Here is a 21,814-nt window from a genome sequence, read left to right as displayed (position 1 = left end):
GGGCTATTGCACCTGGTAGAAGAGGGAGTTTGTGTTGCTGCTATTGAGATAACACCAGAATATATTTTTTTGTATGGCAAGTTGTACGGGGAATGTTCTAGTTCTGCTTCATTCCCACTGCTGAGAGTCAGGGGGTGGGGTTCCTATGGATGCAAAGTGTACATTCACATTTAGCCTTGTGACTGTCATGTGTTCAGTGTGTCACACTCGTGAGAGCTATCTATCAGGTGTGTTCCGACAGAAAAAAGGTTGGGAACCACTGATTTAGAACAGTTCCAGTTAATGTGTTTATGAACGGGAAATATGCCGGAAAAAAAAAGAAAAAAAAAAAAAAAGATTCAAAAGCTTCGGCAACAGATTAATTTTATGCAAGCTAATTCTACCCACCCAGGAAATTCCCATCTTATTTTTTTAAACTTCAATTATTTGTATATAGACATTTCAAAGTATGTTTTTGTTTGAATTAATTTACTTATCAGTTGAGACAGGTAATTTGGAATTTTTCAACCTTGTCTGCTCATTACTAACCAGCATTTAGGGCACTTTTGCATTTATTGCAACCTCTCTATCAGGAAGCCCTAACTTCCCTATTGTGTTAGTATCCTTCAAAGACACATCATTCTGAACCATGGGCTCCTAAGCAACTGTCGGCTTTCCCCCAACATCTAGTTTAAAATCTGCTCTATCTCCTTTTTAAAGGTTAGTGCCAGCAGCTTGGTTCTATCCTAGTTAAGGTAGAGCCCATCCTTTTAGAAAAGGGCCCCACTTCCTCCAAATGTTGCCTAGTTCCTAACAAATTTAAAGCTCTTTTCCCAGCACCATTGTTTCAGCCACACATTGAGACTGTGGAGCTCTGCCTGCCTCTGGCACTGACACTGTACATTTCGAATTAGTGGCAGCCTTCATATCAGACACTCTGTATGACCTAATTAGGGCATTGGCCAGACAAATGTCAATGACAATTATGGCTCAGCATCTGTTGTGGTTGAGGGAAGACAGATTAAGCAGGCTGCCATTCAAGGTTAGGCTCTTATTCAGACAAGAGCTAGAGAAGGTAAAAAAAACAAAAAACCTGTAGGAGTCTAAGCCCCAAAGACTGTGAAAGGGCAAAGGCAGGACAAGTTCCAGAGGAGATTTGGAGAGACCTCTATCTACAGAATATAAACAATATAGGCTGAGCAGGGCCTTCAGCTCCCAAAGATCCAGGCCAACAGGTAGCGTACAGCTCTTTCACAGCATGGACAAATATTCAAGGGGATTGCAGCAAGCAAAGGCCTCCAGTGATGGTTGTTAGAGCCACTCAGCCCCACTGGTAGGAGGAAGGTTACATCTTTATTACGAGGAGTAGGCCCATATCATCAGGGACCAGTGGGTCCTGGAAGTGATCATATGGGGATGTGCCCTGGAATTCAAAGCCCCAATAAAAGACGCCTTCTTTCTATCACCACGAAAGGCTCACAAACAGGAGGCTGTACAATGAACTATAGACAAAGTGCTATATCTTCAAATGATAAAACCTGTCCTTACAGAAGGAAAAGGAAGATACTCAATATATTTTATTGTCCCAAAGAAAGATGGAATATTTCGCCAAGTCCTGGATCTGAAGGGGGTAAACCAATCATTGCAGGTGCCCCAATCAGGAAGCAGCATCAGCGCTACTCACGCTTTGTAATAATGGGAAACCATTACCATTTTTCAAGGTCTACCCTTTGGTTTAGCCACAGCTCACATTAACTTTACAAAAGGTAATGATAGTAGTAGCAGCAGCAGCAGTACTGTGAAGAGAAGGGGTAAGGGTACATCCATATCTGGATGACTAGATGAGAAGAGCAGACTCCTTACAGGAAGAATGCCAGTTAACTACCAGAGTCATCTAAATGCTGGAGATTAGTATGGATAGTAAACAGAGACAAAAGTCAGTTGCATACATCACAGCTGCTGTTCTACCTCAGAGTCCAATTTGATATGAGGAAGGGACATGTGTTATTAACAGACAAAAATAATCCACAAGTTGCAAACCCAGGTAAGGACCATGCAGACAGCAGCCATCACATGAGACATGACTACCTCCAATACCTTGGCTCAATGATGGGGACAGTCAAAATGGTTCCCTGGGTAAGAGAACACTTGCACCCTCTACAGTGGAACCTATTGTCCAAATGGTCACTACAAAGCCAGAACCTTTACAGGATAGTACCATTAACAAGGCAAACCAAGGAGAGGCCAATCAGTCCAGCCACCAGTCAAGGCCAATCTGCTAAGGGGAGTCAATTTGGAAACAAGATTTGAAAATCAGAACTGTGTCCTCTTCTTCCTTAAGCAGGACACAGGACAATTTCTTACAAAACAAAAAACTATCCTGAATAAAGCAGCACACCAGGGTACCCTAATAACCTCCACTGCCATCCCATATATTGTATAGGTTCTCTCAGCCAAAAGGCAAAGAGACCATCTTCAAATACATGTTTGTTGAGGTTATATTTATATTTAATGTCAAGCTTATGGTCTCTGCTTGGAGCCTTTGTAGATGGGCTGATAATAAATAGACAGTTCAAATCCTATCCTTGGATCTTGGCCAAAAAGAGACTGAGCAGAGATATAGTTAGAACTACCAATTTCTTTGAATCTTTGCAATGGATGCTACAGTTGTGATACTAATATGCATTTAAGGCATATTAACTTTTGCTTGTAATATAATGCTCAATCAGTATAGCAAGAGACCAGATTCTTAGATACAAGGGCAGGTATATTCACATCAAAAACAACTATAAAGTGCAATTTTGATGAAACCTTTTGACCAAAGGCCTATGGTTCTAGGGCCATTACTAATGTGGACATAGATTTAAAGAACAAAATGGGATTATGTCATTGGCAATTCAAAATCATTTCAATAATGGTAGATACTGGGATTTCTTTCATATGCTAGCACCTGAAAGCATACGGTTTAAAAAAAAACAAACAAACTAGAACTGGGAATTGTTCGATATCATGCAAACTTGCACCTCACTTCAGCAGGTTAAATTTTCAGCTTGCTCCAAATATTTCCCAAACACATAAGAAAGGTGCAGTACCTCCAGTCTCTCGTTTACCGAAAGCAGTGCTCCTGAAACAGGAGCTGCAAAGTACAGCATCTCACCTGTGCAAAATACAAAGCTACCAAAGATACACATTTCCCAAAGCTTACAGAGAACAAAGACTTCCCACAAAAGAAAACAGAAAAAAGTATCCTTATAATCCTGGGGAAGAAGAAGAAATAGCAGCTACAGCAGAAAAAATGTGATATCCTACCACGACACCCAAATATAATCTGAGCTGGGACAATACGGACCAGCATCAAAACCCGGGAATTGTCCTTTTTGTTATCCTTCCTGTGTACTGTAATTTTGTCTTACTGCTATCATTACTACTTTATTTTTCCCCTTTTTATTTATCATTTTTTACATTACTTGGCAAAACCTGTAAAATTGTCATGCCAATAAAGTTATCTGAATCACGTGCAGTTCTTCCATTCCTCGGCAGATACATACCTCAGATTCAGATCTCATGAATGGGAGGGATGATGTAGAACGCTAGAACTCGGATCCTCAGTTTCTAACGCGGAAATCCGGAAATTCTTTAAGAAAAGCACTTCAGGTCTCACAAGGCAAAACCATGCAAACTACTTCCTGCAACCTACATGAAAGAGGCTTTCTGATTGGTTACTACCAGCAGTTGCTAATTGGTCAGTATATATTCCAATCTGATTGGTAAACTTTACTGTCCTGCGCAGATTGCTCTCTCTCTCTCTTATTCAGATTCAGAAAACTTTATTAGCAGGACAATTTGTCGATGTGTTACTAAAGAAATATATAAAGTGATTACAACCTGGTGGCAGACATCTCGTATTTTACTCTGTAGCTAGTTTCTCCTGTTTCCCCAAGATTACGCAAGGTTTTTTTTTTTCCTATTTATTCTTTTTTGGGAAATCTGTTTTCTCAGTCATGTTTAGGTAATGCGCATTTCTTACATATTTGTATTTTGCACAGTGTAAGGAAATGCAGTTCTGTTTTTTTTTCTACAATGTACACTGCATGTAGAGTTTCACTTCTTAACGTTTCCAGCTTAATTTATGTTGGTACATTTGGCATTTCGGTGGATTTAATAGGGTAAACCATATCCTCTTGTTTATTGTAACTTAAGGATTGACTGCAGCAAGAGTTAGACAATTCTGCAGCAAATTTTCTGGAATTCTGTAGCATTTATATGGCATAAATAATGTGAACTTTGAATTTACCTTACACAAATACATTTTCTGAATTTCTTGTGTCTCTAATTAACCTATTTGGTTCTGTTTTGGGGAGAAAGGGATGTAATTGGTTTTGGGAAAGAAAGTCTGGCAAACCTACTGAGGAGGGCTTTAAACTAGGATTGTCAGGGTAAATAAAACATTAAATACTTGTATAAAATTGGGAATGGGGCAACAACTGAAAATCCATGTACACTAATGCTCATAGTATAGGAAAAGGCCTGGATCTAGAGGCAGTCATGGAAGAAACTGACTTGGATGCAGTGACCTAGCCAGAACTGATTTTTTTGGATGAGCACAAGGTTAACGTGGGTGGGCTGTAGGCATGCAAGTCTGAGACCTACTAGTTCTATTCTTATTGATAAATGATGCCATATACTGCACCCTACAATGGCTTTCTAAGTAGTTTGCAACAGCCATTATGCTTCATGTATGAAACTTTAAAACATTTTACTTCAATTATTTCAAGCACATACCAGCATTAAAAATTCCTTATTAATCTGTATTAATTTATTTTATATTAATTGCAGTTTATAAATGCACAGGTATATCATGTAAAAAGCAAAGAAAATAAACATCTGATCAATCATGTAATAAATCAAAAATCAGTGTATTATTTCGTGAATCCTCTTTGCAGAAAGCCAGAAACTATCATAACTACAATAAAATAGCATTAATCATCAAAACATGTGCAGAGCAGAGCTAGGACAATTCACATTACAACCAACATGAACAAAAAAATATTCAAATTCTGGTGTTACCCCATCAAAAAATATCCCTCCAATGCTAAACATTTTGTGAAGTAACATAAACTCCTGTAAAAAAAGAGACATCTAGAACCTTCCCATACCATTCAGTCACAGCATTGACTGTCAGGACTCAGATAAAAGTAACCTTATGAAAAAATAGTAATACAAATACTACACCAGGCACTAGAACATTAATATATCACCTACTGGAATATCTGAACAAGCTGGACTTCAACAGAGAAACTACAAGCTAGCAGAAATATTGCACCTCAGTCACACACAGGCAGAACACAGACTGACCTTTACCTAATACAGAAACAAGGAACTACAAATTAGAAACAGAAACATGCAGACAAAACTGAAATAAAAAGCTTGAGAAACCAGACTCTGCACAGTGGAATACTGAAGAAAGCAAAATACAAAAATATAAGAAATCCATATTACCATATTACCAATCTCAAAAAAAATTTTTTTAGCCTTTGTTTCCTAGCGTGTAGCCAGATGGACTCAGGACCAGTAGGTTATGTGCTCTTCTGCCTCCTGTGACCTCTGGACATTCTTGTTTGGACATCAACCACGCACCCTTGTTCATGGTGGGCACTCCCCTGCGCTTCCTCTCTAGCAGATCCTGCGAGGCCCACCTAAGACCAGGCAGCCTAGGTAACCAAGGGCTCAACCTGAGGGAACCGCGGATTGCTATTGGTGAAGCTCCAGCTAGCCTCTGTCTCCTGTGTTCCGCAACCTGGTGACAGGTGCTCTCCGGGTCCGACCGGAGGGCGGTAGCAATCCTGCACCAGGCCAAGGGTCTACTCCCAGCGCAACAGGTTGCCAAGGCTATGGACTCTGGAGTCTCACGCCTTGCAGGCTATCCCTGGCCTAGCCGTTCATGTCTGAGAACAACAGCGAACCCTAAAAGCTTCATCCATGGCGAGACTACGGTCTCAACTACAGGATTCTGTTATGGCCAATTCAGGCGGTTGGGCTCCAGCCCCGCTTCCACGGGCATCACTGGCCCTTCCAGCTCCACCCTGTTTCAATGGGGATCTGCGTCTCTGCCGAGACTTCATCAATCAGTGCCTTATGCAATTCGCACTGCAGCCTGCATTGTTTTCAAGTGAGACCACCAAGATTACCTTCATCCTCTCACGCCTTGAAGGGAAGGACCTCGCATGGGCTTCCCCACTTTGGGAGCATTCCGATGAGATCCTTCGTCATCTCTCCCAGTTCCTCTCCGCTTTCAAGCGGACCTTCGAGGACCCTGGCAGACAGGCAGTTGCGGGTCACCAGCTTCTCCACCTCCGTCAAGGCTTGCATTCGCTCACCGAATTCACAGTAGAATTCAGGACACTAGCCACAGAACTGGGGTGGCAAGAGGACTGCCTACAGGTAATCTATCTGGACGGCTTGTCTCCTGCCTTCAAGGACGAGCTGGCCGCTAGTGAGATTCCCACATCTCTTGATGACCTGATTTCCCTGGTTGGCAAGATTGACCATTGCCTATGTCTGCGACATCAGGAAGTAAAGGTCTCTCGGCCGCCTGCCTCATACCCAGCTCATGCTACGGGTCCCCAGTTGAAGGCCTTACCGGCATCTCCTCCATCACCAGAGGAGCCGATGCAGATCAATCTCGGGCGCTTGTCTCCTGAAGAGAGCCTTCATTGCAAGAAGCAAGGCCTTTGCCTGTACTGTGGTGGTTCCGGACATCTCCTGCAATCCTGCCCCGTTCGTCCGGGAAACTGCAGAGCCTGAGCCTGGCGGGGGTCCCAAGCTTGGGCCCTACTATTACTGGCCCCCAATTATTACTTCCTGTGTCCCTCTCTAGGGAATCATGCTCCTTTGCCACAACCGCACTCATGGACACTGGGGCGAGTGGCAATTTCATTCTGGACGATATCGTCACAGTACTCCAGATCCCTCTTCAACCTCTGGAAGTACCTCTCTACATCGCATCAATCCAGGGAGAGCACTTCCCCAGATGCATTACTCTTCGCACCGTAGCCTTCTGCCTCTCCTTGGGAACCCTCCATGAAGAGGAGATCTCCCTGTACGTCTTAAATGTTACGGTTGTGGACCCTTGAGCCGGCTGGGACAGTAGATGGAATATTGTGGGTACCCACAGGAAGCGTCACAGCCGGGAGGCGGCTCTGAAGAGACGCTGGAGGAGACTTCACCACTGGAAGCCCGAGGTCCCTCCAGGAGGAGCCCGTAGGAACTCGGGCCTCTTGGACTTAGGCGGGATCCTATGCAGCCAAGGATCCGGGCAGCGTCTGGAGAAGTGGGCGAAGAGGATGGCTGGACCCAGGATGCTGGATGAGTCTTCACCCTCGGAAGCCTGCAACTCCCCCGGGAGGAGCCCGTGAGAGCCGGAGCCGCTGGGACTTAGGAGAATCCTTTGGGCCAGCAAGTACTGGATACCTGAGGTGGTGGAAGAAGCCGAAATCAGAGTCCAGGAGCGAAGCTGGATCAGAAGCCAGAAGTCAGAGTTCCAAACCAAAGCCAGAGGCAGAAGCTGAAGACAGAGTCGCAGGACGGAGCTGGGTCGGAAGCCAGGAGTCAGAAGTCAATATCAAAACCAGGAGCGGAAGCTGAAGACGTACTCAAAAGACGAAGCCAAATCAGGAGCCAGAAGTCAGAAGACGAACCAGAGCCAAGGGCGGAAGCTGAAGACGTAGTCGAGAACAAGCCAGGTCAGGAGCCAGAAGACTGAGGGACGATCAGGATTCACCGCAGCAACTAGCAACTCAGGGAAACTGAGAGAACCTCGTGCAAGGCGAGGTACAGCTGTGGCTGCCGGGTTTTAAATAACCAGGCAGCATCTGATGTCACCAGGAGGGCTGTCCTGCGATTCCTGCACTGGCCCCTTTAAATGCAGAGCCCCAGCGCGCATGCGCGCCTAGGGGGCAGGGCCAGCCATGGGCCGTTGATGGCATCTCCCTCTCATGGGGAGCTCCGCAGTAGGGTGTGTTCCAGGCCTGGGCGGCCGACGAAGGTCTCCTGCGGCCGGACCGGACTGCGTGGTAAGTGGAGGTCCCGGGGCACTGCCCGGGACCGTAACATTAAAGCGTTCTATGCATCCGATAATCCTAGGACTTCCTTGGCTCCAGAATCACAGACCCCACTTCGACTGGCAATCCCTGCAGCTGATTCAGTGGTGACCCCAGTGCCAGAACCGCCCAAGGGCAGAACCTATCCTCTCTCACTGCCAGAAACTCAGACAATGTCTGAGTACATTAAGGAGAACCTGAATAATAGTTTCATAAAACCCTCCAATTCCCCGACAGGAGCCAGATTCTTCTTCGTGAAGAAGAAGGATGGCAGTTTACGTCCTTGCATTGACTACCGTGGGTTAAACGCTGTGATTCTGCCACTCATTAGAGAACTCTTTGATTGCCTACAAGGAGCTCAGATCTTTACAAAGTTAGATTTACGAGGGGCATGCAATCTGGTACGGATCCAGCCAGAGGATATCTGGAAGACCGCTTTCAATACTAGGGACGGTCACTACGAGTACGTAGTAATGCCTTTCGGACTTTGTAATGCCTCTGCGGTCCTTCAGCGTTTGATGAATGAGATCTTCCTGGACCTACTATATTCATTTGTCGTGGTATTTCTAGATGATATACTGATCTTTTCCAAAGACCTGCTCACATGTTCAAACAGTCCTCCAACACATCACAGACAATCGTCTCTATTCAAAATGAGAGAAGTGTATCTTCGAATAGACTCGTCTTCCATTTCTGGGCTACATTATCTCCAATCGTGGTTTCACCATGGACCCTGAGAAACTCCAAGTAATTCGAGATTGGCCCCAGCCAGAAGGCCTCCGTGCCTTACAAAGATTCCTTGGATTTACAAATTATTACAGGAACTTCATTGCTAACTTCTCCATGCTAGCTGCTCCACTCACGGCCATGACTAGGAAAGGTAGTAATCTTCAAGTTTGGAGCTCCAAGGTGAAATCTGCCTTCCACGCCTTGAAAGAGGCCTTCTACTCCGGACCCTGTATACGTCACCCAGATTCTAACCGCCCCTTCGACATCGAAGTTGATGCTTCCGCCATTGGAGCTGGGGCGGTCCTGAGCCAATACTCCTCCAAGGGGGTCTTAGTACCCTGCTCCTTCTACTCCCACAAATTTCCCCCCGCAGAGCAAAACTACACAATTGGGACCATGAATTCTTTGTTGTACGATTGACATGCTTGTGGACCTTGGTTGCTGTATTGATGACTCCTCCCATGGAGAGGGGCCCTGTGGGGAAAATACAGCAATAGGCTGACCCTTTAGTAATGACTACAGAGAGAATTGAAGCTTTATTATACAGCAGTTGGCAAGGCCCGAGGAGCGGGCTGTGTTCCTCAGCCAGTGGAGTAGGTCTCTGATGATTAAGTTCAGCCCAGGCACTGAGTTGTATCAAGTGCAGAGAAGGTCTCACCAGAAGCTGGAAGTGAAGGGTCCGATAGTGGCCTGTGGAGCGGGATAGGCCGAGACCCCAGTTACAGATGACATAGTCAGCGACAGTAGATCCGGTAGTGGTCCGCGGAGCGGGGTACGCTGAGAATCTATTTTGTGGTAAGACAAGGCAGAGACACTGAAGAGAGAAGGTATTCACGGCTGGTAGCTGCAGGAGAGATGGCCTCCGCAGATCGGAGGTAGAGATGATGCAAGGCCCGGAGCGCCGGAGCCAAGATATCCTCTGTAGATGCAGGTTAAACCAGGAGGAAGGCAGGCGAGTGCAAGGCCCCGGGGAGCGGGTACCTAGGATCCTGATGAGCTGGGAAATCTGGAGAGTAGATAGGAGCGAAGCAAGACCCCCAAGGAGTGGTGCTTTGAGCGTCCTTGCTGGAACAGTGAAACCCCAGAGGGTAGGTAGGAGCGAATAAGGCCCCCGAGGAGCGGGCACCTTAAATGCCCTAGTGTAGCCAGCATAACCCTGGAGGGTTTGTAGGAGCGAGAACTCAGAGCAGGTGTCTCTGAAGGAAGTCGAAATTAGCTGGAGCGGAATCCTTGCTAACTCATAACTGGATTGGAGATCGGAGGCTGTGTACCCAGAGGTAATGACGTCATGCGGTGGGGACGCCCCTGAGGTTCCTGCCATGATGTATTCAAAAGAGAGGGCGGCACACGCGTGCATGCCCTAAGTGACCTCAGTGTAAGAATGGCGAACGCAATCACCCATGCCGGTCCGGGAACACCGGAGAGGTCGGCGGAGAGAGGCAGAGGCAGCCATATTGCCCAGAGGAGAGGAAAGAGAAAGAAAAGAGGTGAGACAGAGAGGGCACAGCCATCTGCGACTGACAGGCGCAACACTCTTAGCTGTAAAATTGGCTCTTCAAGAATGGCGCCCCTGGTTAGAAGGAGCACAGCATAAATTCACGATCTTTACAGACCACAAAAACCTTGAACGCTTAAAGGAAGCCCAACTATTGAACCCCAGACAGGCCCGCTGGGCACTGTTCTTTGAATGTTTTAACTTTGAACTCCGCTACCGTCCAGCAGCAAAAAACACCCAAGCGGATGCCCTCTCTTGCTCTTTCAAGCCAGAAGATATGCCTGAAAATTCTAGGCACATCATCAATCCAGCTTGTATAACCCTCGTAGTTACCAACACAGTACCAGCTGGGAAGATAGTGGTCCCACACCATCTCCGGGAGCACATCCTCCACTGGGCTCACGACTCAAAGTTGGCCTGCCATCCTGGCCGGGCTCGGACCCTTGAGATGTTAAGAAGACATTACTGGTGGCCCAGCATGGTCAAGGACTCCCACAGTTATGTAGACTCCTGCCCCATCTATGCACAGCAGAAGCCTCCAAACTGGCCATCCTTGGGGATTCCTCCAACCTCTTCTGGCTCCCACCGAACTCTGGTCAAGCATCTCAACTGACTTCATCGTTGATCTGCCCCCGTCAAAGGGCAACACAGTCATCTGGGTTATTATCAACCACTTTTCCAAAATGGGCCACTTTGTTCCACTACAGAGCCTTCCCTCGGCTTCTGAGTTGGCAAAACTCTTCCTAAACAATGTATTCCATTTACATGGTTTACCCAGAAAGATCGTTTCTGATCATGGAGCACAATTCGCTGCCAAATACTGGAAATCCTTGTGTAAAAAGTTTGATATTACCCTGAACCTGACGTCGGCCTATCACTCTCAAGCGAACGGCCAAACAGAGAGGACAAACTGCTCACTGAAGACATTCCTGAGATCCTACATCAACGATCAACAGGATAACTGGGCTGACCTCTTGCCATGGGCTGGGTTATCCCACAAGACTCACGTCGCCTCTGCCACTGATATCTTACCCTTCTCAGTGGTCTTTGGCCACCAGTCACGCCTGCCACTTTCAGTACCCTCGCCCGCGCCTCAGTCCACAGCACAGACAACACATCGGTTATGGAATCAAGTCAAGGAGAGACTAACTGATGCAGCCGAATGAGCCAAACGATTTATGGACACTCATCATCGCACCGCACCCTTGTTCCAACTCGGCCAGAAAGTTTGGTTGAGCACCAAACACATCAAACTACGCCTTCCATCCCAACGATTGGCCCCCAAATACATCGGGCCATTCCCGATCCTCAGGTGCATAGGAGCAGTAACTTATCAGTCACAGCTATCTCACAACATGGGCATCCACAACATATTTCATGTGTCCCTCCTTAAAACTCTGATACTGTCGTGGCCCACCAGACGTCCACCAGCTCCACCGCAAGTCTCCGCTGAACCTGATGCTATTCTCCAGGTAAGAGATGTCCTTGACGGCCGTTGGCATCGAGGCCGTTGGGAATATCTCCTTGCCTGGGAGGGATTTGGGGCCAAAGAAAACTCTTGGGATAAAAACTTGTTGCGGGATTTCCACCAGGCTCATCCAGACAAGCCACGACCGAGGAGGGGGAGGTCTAGAGGGGGGTACTGTTACATTTCCCGTCCATGCTCGGCCTGCGCCTGGGCCTGCTCACCTCATCCCTGCTCCGACGTGTCCCGGGTCATCCTCCCCCGCTGCTGCTGCCAGCTCTGCTCGGCCTCGGCATCCCGCAGCAGCGACCGCCGGGCCTTCCACTGCTCACCAGGCCTCACGGCGGGGCTTTGCGTCTCCCTGGCATCGGCCCTGCCCCTAGGCATGCGCGTGCGGACTGCCCGGCCTCTTAAAGGGCCAAGGGCGGGTCCCAGCTCTACAGCGTGCCCTGATTGCTAGGAAGATATAAAGAAGTGGTCAGACACCACTTCCTTGCCTTAGCAATTGGATCGTACACTCTGGTGTTCTCTAGTTTGCCTGTTCCAGCGTCTCCTGTGTCTTCTGTTCCAGTGTCTCCTGTTCCTTCATCTCTCCATTCCTGGTAGTACCCTTTGGACTGATCTCATGGTACTGACCTTTGCTTGCTTCTGACTACGCCTGATTGCTGCCCAGACCTGACCTCTGCCTATTCTCTGACTACTCCTGATTGCTGCCTGGATCTGACCTCTGCCTGTTCTCCGACTACTCCTGATCGCTGCCTGGAACCAGCCTCTGCCTGTCCACTGACTACTCCTGACTGCTGCTTGGAACTTGACCTCTGCCTGACGTGACTACTTCCAGATTGACTACAAGTACTGACCCCTGCTTCGGCTGATAATTCTGGACTGATACTCTAGCTTTGATCCTCGCTATCCACTCGGACTCTCTGTTCTGGCCTCTTGTGACCTATGGACATTCTTGTTTGGACATCTACTGTGCACCCTTGTTCGTGGTGGGCACTCCCCTGTGCTTCCTCTCTAGGAGATCCTGCAAGGCCCACCTAAGACCAGGTGGCCCAGGTAACCAAGGGCTTGACCTGAGGGAACCCCTGGTTGCTATTGGAGATGCTCCAGCTAGCCTCTGTCTCCTTCTGTGCTCCGCCTCCTGGTGGCAGGCGCTCTCCGGGTCCGACCGGAGGGCCTTACCAACCCTGCACCTGGCCAAGGGTCCACTCCCAGTGCAACATTCATGCATCATACAGACTTTTAATCTTATAACGGCTCTTTTTAATTTCTGTTTAACTAGTTTTCTCTTCTCATCATGGTCTCCCTTTTTATTTATTTTATTTTATTTATTTTGGATTTTTTATATACCGAAGTTATATGTCATTATAGTAGTTATATTTATTATTTTTCCTACAGTGATTATCTCAACTTTGATTGCATTTTGATCACTATTGCCAAGTGGTTCTACCAACATTATTCTTTGCACCAGATCCTGCATTCTAATGAGAACTAGATCTAAAATAGCATTCCTTCTTGCCAGTTCTAGGATCAGTTGCTTTATGAAGAAATTATTTATGGTATCTAGAAATTTATCTTCCCTGACATGTCCTGATGAGACATTCACCTAATCAATACTGGTGTAATTGAAATCCATTATTTTTGTGTTTTCATATTTAGTAGCCCATCTAATATCTTAGCATTTCATAATCTGATTCACTGTCCAGGTCAGGTGGATGGTAGTAAATCCCCATTGCTATACTCCTCCTGGTCACACATGGAATTTCAATTCATAAGAGATTCCAGAGTGTAGTTAGTTTCCTGTAGGAATCTTTATCCTACTTGACTTTATGAAATCCTTAACATATGGTGCCAAGCCATTATCTGCTGTGTCTTTTTGATATTTTGTATCCTAGTATTGCTGTGTCCCATTGGTTGTCCTTTTTCTACCAGGTCTCTGAGATGCCTATAAGGTTAATATCTTCATCTTGTGCCATACAATCTAACTCCCCTGTCTTGTTTTTTAGCCTAGCATTTGTATATAGACATCTAAATATATTATTTTTATCATTTTGTCTTAACCCACTTATTAGCAATTGATTCAGGTAATTTGGAATCAACATTTTACACTTTCTTACTGTCAGAGCAATCTAATTTTCTTTCTTTTTTTTTTTTAAGTGAGAATGAAAGCCAGGATCCTTTAGCTAGAATATCTTAACCTTTCTGGGATTTTCAAGAAAATGAACTAGCCAACTAATGGAAGCAAGTGCTCAATCCATAGCTATAGTTAGCCATGAAGTGCTTTCAAGTTTCTATTTCAAGCTGGCATGGCTTTACAGAAAAATATACCTGAAGGAACTAGCTTGTTTTCTCTTGTCACCGCTGTCTCAAAGAATGAGAAAGATGTGCATTTAGTGTGAAGTTTTTTGTAAACTGGTATTGTAAATACTTTTCCTCTGTAAATAAAATAGACAAATTTTGAAACAACATCTACTAAAGTTGTCTGGACTCACTAATAGGAGTTTAATGGTGGTTTTCTTGCATAAATTTGCAATCTTTGTTGCCTTAGAGGGTTATCCATCCACAGAAAGGTCTGGTCAACCTTATGTTTCTCTCCCTGGTCCACTATAACTCCTGATTGATCACTGCCTAGTAGAACCACAGAACCTGTTCCAAGTATTATACCCTTAACATCATTTATACTAATTTCTCATTTCTGGGTAAGGTAATTGAGCAAGTGGTGGGACTTAAGCTTCAGGAGCTGTTGGATAAAATGAATCTTCTAGATCTTTTTCAGCTGGGTTTTAGACCTAGGCTGAAATAGCTCCAGTGGCCTGAATAGATCATTTACATCGGGAGGTAGATACAGGTTAACCCCACCCTGGCATGCATGTCCTGCATGGGTGGGGCCATAAAAGAATTTCTAAGTTCTTTGGGGCAGGAACCCTTACTAGTTCTCCTCTGTTGCCCCTTCCCCAAGGTGTGGATCCTTTTGGTTGAGGGGAAAGGTGTTCTTTCAGGGTCCAGTGCAGGGTGGCTGACATCCTTCTGGGAGAGGGGTAATCTCTTTTCTCTGTGAATGATGAATGTCAAAATAAAGACGCTGGACATATTGGAATAATGTCCAAAATTAAAGTCTTTACTGATAAATTAATTGCAAATGGTGCAATAAACATGTTTCCAGCACCACAGTCTTTCCTTCCTTGGTTACAATGCTCAGTTCTATCTGTGCAGGAATCTTTCAACAGGTAAGGGATCTGTCCACCCTCCTGAATTAGGTGAGGAGGAGGTCCTGGTGGGCAAAGTAACCTTTAAGCTGATCAAGATAAGCTCTTCCAAGGTGGCCAAAAATCCTGTCCTTAAGCAGAGAGTAAACTGTCTCTCTCCCCTGGGGCTGAAGACTCTGAATGGATGTCCTTCAAATTGTAACTAGGTTCTTTCTCACAGTTAATAGTTTTTTCCTTCTTTTAGTTCAATGGGGATCCCTTCTGGGAGGGATCCAAGCTGGAACTGCAACTTCACAGGTCCATGGATTGATAGAAGGATGGGCAGAAAACACTTCCTACCAGGTCTTCGAAAATAACTTCTGCTTCCCCTAAAATGAAATAACAGCGGAGTTGCCCCATGCAATGGGTCATCACCTCAAGGGCAAATTTTCCTTATCCCTGGGCATCCCAAACACAGTGTTCCCCGTTCCCTGAATCCAGGAAAGGCCCAGGTGTCCAGCAAGGTTCCTCCCACCTAAAAGCCCAAAAGCCAAAATATTCCCAGGACAACTACTCTGCACCTTGGGAAAAGAGTACAGAGGTGGAGCCCTTGACCCGTCATGAAAGATCCCAGGCAGGATGGATCCGAGGTCCCCAGTTAGGCCAAAACTACAACTGAGGCAAAACTACAACTTTCCTCCTGAACTGCAAAATTATACTGCCCCCAGAATCCTCGGCAGGGCTCTGCTATAAAACCTCTCACTGGGACGTCCATTCCAGCACCCTCAAGTGGAGGGGCTGGACATGAATGAATCCTCCCCTAATCATTTTGTTCACTAACTGCATTAGTACTATTTCCCAAGACTTGGCATGCACGGCCATGCTTGAATGAAATACCTGTTGGAAAAGCTCTCTAGCCCCTGAAGCAAACATTTTCTTTGTCGAAACGCTGGCAGTTTTGGACAGGTTTCTAGCCTTCAATAAGTATTCTCTCCATTACATAGATATCGTGCAATGATAACACAGTGACGCTAAGATAAGTGTCTTGGAGTAGTTTGAAATTGAAATAATTGGCAAGTTGGCTGATTACTTTAAATGGGAAGCAACAATATTAAGAGACATACTTTTTAAGAAAAAGTTTTCAAGTGCATATAAAATTTAAAAAAAAAAAAAGGAAATTGAAAAGTTGGATACCATTTCATTGGTGTATGATTATACCGAAGTACGTTGAGCCAAGCCTATGGCCAGGTGCATTTCTTTATGAAACCAGTTAAGGTGTTCCTAGCCCCTTAAAAATTATTAAGGTATTCCTTTTGTTAGGGGGTAGGTGGTTGGCTCTTGTTCAGTTTTGGCAGCTCTTATTACTATAAAATGAAGTAGAACAAAACTAAAGAAATCCTAAGAACATAACCAAAAGGAGAGGAAACAGAGTCTAGCAACGGGCAAATAAGTATTCTAAAGAATGAAAGCTAAACCTCAGCTTTAACTTTGGTATCCAATATTAGCAAATTGGCCTCTACAATTTCTATTAGCTGCTTTTCAAAAATTGAGCAGCATTTTTTTTTTCTTGCTGGTGCTCCATCCTTCGTATTCACTGACACAGCAGATTCTTTCAATTTGAGCATTTTCACAAACACTGCAGAAAGTTCAGACACTGATAGAGTGCCAAGCAATGCGGTCCCTGCGGGCAGAAGAGTTAAATGCTCACAGGCAGTGGACAGTAGCTAGTGGAACAAGAATCACCCTTATCCTCCTGGAGATGCTCTGGAGCTATGTGCCTCAGATCAGGTTTCATGACAAATAACAGGTTTGAATGGCATCCGTGCCATGAGACGATAACTTTAAAACAAGCGCGTGGGCGCCCATACATGTGCGTATGGACATACACTGGAGTTTAAAATCGCATGCGCAGTTGTGCGCATATAATTTAAAATACCCCTACTGTGCATTTGTGAGCTCCTAATTTTAAGCGATTACTCGAGCAAAGGTACTTCGTGCATCTTCCTTTGGACTTAACGTGCTCAGGTAAGCGGATTTTAAAACATGCTTGTGTAAGGACATTCCCAGTTTTACCAATTAGTTCACCAGTTTGCCCAATCTATCTTGAGGTCATCCAGACCTCTCTGGTTCTGCTCTCCCCCCCCCCCCCCCAGTTGATCTAGACCCTTCGCCCTGTCGTGTTAAGCCTATAGATTTCTGCAGACTTACTCCTCATCAGGACCAGCAGTAAATATAAGCCACTAATAAACTGCTGGGCGCTTCAGCTGTCTGATTTAAAATACAGATTTACATGCGTAACTGTGGGGCCTGTCCGGAATGCTGCAAAACACCCTAACTCTGCCCCCTTTTTTTTTTTTTACTCATGCCCACATATATATGTGACACTAATCTAAATAAGGACTGTTGAATGTATGATGCAATCTATGACAATTCTTCAAAGTAACATCATCTTATACCATCAATGTTTGCTGTAGCCCATTAGTAAGCTAGATAATGAGACCTCATATATACTATGGCAGGGTACTAGTGGATTAGTCCCTGAATGCCAATAGTTCAATAATGCGGTGATAAATTCTGCATACACCGTCACAAAATTATAATCATAGGTCTCACAGAACGATCGGAGTACCGGCAACGTGTTGTCAGTTACTGGAAATTATAGACAGTAGAAAGGATAAACACTTATCGTAGCTTATATGTGGTTGCAGTCAGGGACTGGCGTATTGGCCCGACACGGCTCGTGTTTCTGGGGAACCTTCTTCAGGGGCCGCAGTGTGCCAGTGCTGCAATACAATGAGTCAAAGTTAACTCATCTCATGTTCAAGACAATCGCAGTATATGCTGTTAGATGCCATCCTTGAACAGATTTTACCCAGTCCACGTGGAGGTGATATTAAACAAATCCTCAACCTCCGTGAACAGTGGTGGATTTTCACCTTAATGTCCGTAACACCTCTCGGTCTCAATGACTCTGTTGAATGGGTTTCACTCATTTAGTTTCCTGTTTTAGCTAATTGGTTTGACGTCATTGCTACCTGATCCCGCCCACAGCGGTAGGTATATAATTAGTAATTTAAAATGGCGGATCCTGCTGCCGAAACAACGCTGCAGCCAAGTAGCAGAAAAAGCGGGCAGTCTGGAAAATAGTAAGTTTATGGCATCTAACAGCATATACTGCGATTGTCTTGAACATGAGATGAGTTAACTTTGACTCATTGTATTGCAGCACTGGCACACTGCGGCCCCTGAAGAAGGTTCCCCAGAAACACGAGCCATGTCGGGCCAATACGCCAGTCCCTGACTGCAACCACATATAAGCTACGATAAGTGTTTATCCTTTCTACTGTCTATAATTTCCAGTAACTGACAACACGTTGCCGGTACTCCGATCGTTCTGTGAGACCTATGATTATAATTTTGTGACGGTGTATGCAGAATTTATCACCGCATTATTGAACTATTGGCATTCAGGGACTAATCCACTAGTACCCTGCCATAGTATATATGAGGTCTCATTATCTAGCTTACTAATGGGCTACAGCAAACATTGATGGTATAAGATGATGTCACATATATATGTGTGCATAATTTGCAGCTTTTAAAATACGCGGTGCTCATGTGTGGCCCAGATACTAGTGTATATGAGCCTTTTAGCATGAGCATCACCCCAAATGCATATGTGGAAATACTGAGATATTTATTTACTGCATTTTTGCGAACAGTGGAGTACATTTGAAGGGGGTTGACAGGCATTATAATAAAGGCTTGATTCTTCCCGAATCATTTTGAATTTTGGAGGGCAAATAGTGAGAAATATTTAGATTTTACTGAAGAACAATTGTTGAAAGAGGAAGAATTCAGGAGATAGCAAAAAAAAAAAAAAAAAGGTGGGCACATAAGAGGTCCCATGCAGGGTCAAACCAATGGCCCATCGAGCCCAGCAACCTGTCCCTGACAGTGGCCAGTCTAGGTCACTTAGAAGTGCATGTCATATCCTAATAAGAAAGTCCATTCTATGTTGCTCACTCCAAAGGTAAGAAATAGGGATGCCCAAGTCTGTCTGGCTATTAATTATTAATGGACCTGTCCTCCAGAAACTTGTCCAAACCTTTCTGTAAACCCAGCTATCTTCTCTGGCAACAAATTCCATTACTTCCTATGGGAGGAAATTTTACCCTGTGAAAACTTTTCTTTTCATACTTGGGGCAAATAGGAAAACAAGCAGTAAAAAGGCGCTCTTGAAATTAATCAAATAAAACCACTACAAAAAGTTTAAAGCGGTTTGTCCAGATACGTTTCCCAGACAAGGCCGGCTAAGTGTTTAAAGCTATGTCAGGAACAGTCTGAGATGTTCTGGGGCAGATCGGCATTATCCTGCTGAATTAGCTGGATAACGCAGATTTTTAGTACTATCCAGAAAAGTATCCAAATAACTTTAGGAGTGCCAGAGAGTAGTCTAAAATTAGCCGGATAAACATATTTGGCTAACGTTTAGATAGCTGGGTATATTCTGTGGAGCAGGCATCCCGCCAATGGCATGCATTCAGGGCCTTCAAGGAATTCAGTGAATCCCTAGCCTTAATCAACTTCCTTTTTTTTTTTTTTTTTGGCATCTGTTTTCAGTCACAGTTCCTTCTTAGCTAATGGAAGCAGCAGCCTGCACTTCTGATTGTCAAACACAGTGGGCTAATGGGAAAGGGGAGATGGAAGCCTCATCACTGCAGGGCCAGTGGAAGGTAGCAGTATTGGTGGATGAGTCCAGGCTCATTATTAATGGACATTGACAGTGACAGCAGCAGCAGCACAACTGTAAGGTCCCACCTTCTACTCCATGCTGTGCTGTTGGTTAAGTTGCCAGCGCCAGGAGTGCAGGTCCCCACCATTCATGGGACCTTGCTTGGGAGCTGTGCGGTGCCATCTTGCAACAGCTGGCCAGCAAGACTGTGAGTGGGAGCATGGCAACAGGCAGCAAGAGGTAGCAGTGCAGTTGGTAGCAAGAGGATCAGCATCAGGCCCCAGGGCTTGGGCTGGTAGAATTTTCTGCATCAGTGTCACTGTCTCTCCAGTAAGTTGACTAGTCCAGCGGATGGTCAAGAACTGAATGCTGCTCAGGTTGGGACGTAGGGGTGGGGTCCTGTTTTGGTTTAGAATAAATAAGATTGCTGGAGTGGGGAGGGGATTGAAACAAGGATGAAATTGTTGAGGATTAGTAGAGGAGAGGGAGAGAGAAAGGATTGAGACTCAGATAATTATGCCAGGGAGTGGGGGAAAGCAGAGTGATGTTCGTTATGCCGTAAAGGCAGGGGGAGAGAGAAGGGAACATGGTTAGATCAGGGCGATAGGAAGATGGAACATGATTATGCTAGGGAGTGAGGTGGGGGATAGTGAAGAGAAAGTAATTTATGCTAGGGAGCTGTCGAGGGAGAGGGAATGTAAGGAGGGAAATTGATTATGCGAGGGTGTGGCCTGGAGAGAAAATGGAAGGTGATTATACCAGGAGGAGAGGGAAAGGAAAGTGATTAGACCACAGGGGTAGGTGTAGGGAAGGTGATTATGCTGGGGGGGGTGGGGGATAGTGAAGGTAAAGTAATTTATGTTAGGGAGCTGGGAAGGGGGATGGAGGGGGAGTGAAGAAAGTGATTATGCCAGAGCATGGGAAAGAGAAGAAAGGGAAGGTGATTTTGCCAGGAAGGGGAGGAGGACAATGAGAGGAAGGAGAGAAGGTGATTATGCTAGGAAGATGGGGGAGAGGGAGGGTAGGAAGATGGGGGAGAGGGAGGGTAGGAAGGATGGTGACTATGCCAGAAAGGTGGGGGGAGAGGGAAGGGAAGGAAGAAAGGTGATTAAGGCGAGGAAAGGGGATTGCGAGAGGGAAGGTGATTATATCAGGGGATGGTGGGGGAGGAAAGAGAAGATGATTATACTATGGGAAGCATTTACTGAATTCCCTACTGCAAATTTCACTGCATGTCACTGCGTGCACGGAATATCCCAACTAAGGGCTTGATTCATCAATATCTTTTCCCATAGACATGGAATGGGAGAAAAGCCTTAGTGAATCAGGCAGATAAGTTTATCTGGCTAACATTGGCCAGCTGTCCAGCAGCTGAAAATGGCCCTTTTATTAAATGCTTATTAAACTGGAAAAACCATCTGTAGAAAAAAAAACAACTTTTGCACAATTTGCATACCCTTTCTTAACCTACTCTGAATTTTGTTTAACTTGTCTTTTACATCTTTACTCCTTTCTCTTACACTTATTTAGTCATACCTCACATAATCACAGTTATACTCCACACACTTTCTACATGCATGTAAACTTTTTAAAATATCAACATCTCATCTCAAACACATATTGCACATCCCATTCAACTGTGTATTTGCATTACTATAGAGCTATCAGAGAATAAATACAAAAATGGCATATTGCTCAGCTACATTAGCAAGTATGACCCTCCCACACTGACTACAGATAACACTAGAAAGCCCTATACACGCATTGCACTCACAATCCTCTATCATATCACATATACACTTCACTTACAAATTCACTGTCAAATCTTCAAGAACTTATACATCACAGCTCAAACAGGGAAGAGAAAAACAGACTGATATGCTTCTTTAAAGAGGTAGCAGAAATGATAAAAGCAAATTGATTAGAATTCAGAAATTCTAATAAAATTGAAAAGGCAGAGAAGACAGGAGGAATTCTAATGAAAAAGAGATATGGAGGGCAGTTAAACAAGTGTAGGCCCAAACAATGGAGAGAATTGTCAAGTCAGTAGAAGGAGGAGCTAAAACCTTTTTTAGATACATAAGGGATAGGCAAAAAATCGTAAGGGCAATAGTTAGAATAAAG

General features: G+C 45.0%; 1 protein-coding gene across 4 annotated transcripts in view; it reads right to left on the bottom strand.

The window, feature by feature from the left end:
• The window catches only part of SMIM15 (small integral membrane protein 15), a 39,988-nt gene extending 36,275 nt beyond the window's left edge, over nucleotides 1-3,713 (bottom strand). For 2 of the 4 annotated variants that reach the window (XM_029576502.1, XM_029576518.1), the window contains exon 1: nucleotides 3,528-3,713. The gene's annotated coding sequence lies outside the window, so the exon portion shown is untranslated. The remainder of the gene's footprint in view (nucleotides 1-3,527) is intronic. The other 2 variants (XM_029576509.1, XM_029576492.1) reach the window with 1 other exon arrangement.
• Nucleotides 3,714-21,814: the final 18,101 nt, after the last annotated feature.

This window comes from Rhinatrema bivittatum, chromosome 1 (assembly GCF_901001135.1).
Source record: "Rhinatrema bivittatum chromosome 1, aRhiBiv1.1, whole genome shotgun sequence".
Taxonomy (NCBI): Eukaryota; Metazoa; Chordata; class Amphibia; order Gymnophiona; family Rhinatrematidae; genus Rhinatrema; species Rhinatrema bivittatum.
This window is presented reverse-complemented; position numbering and strand designations above follow the sequence as displayed.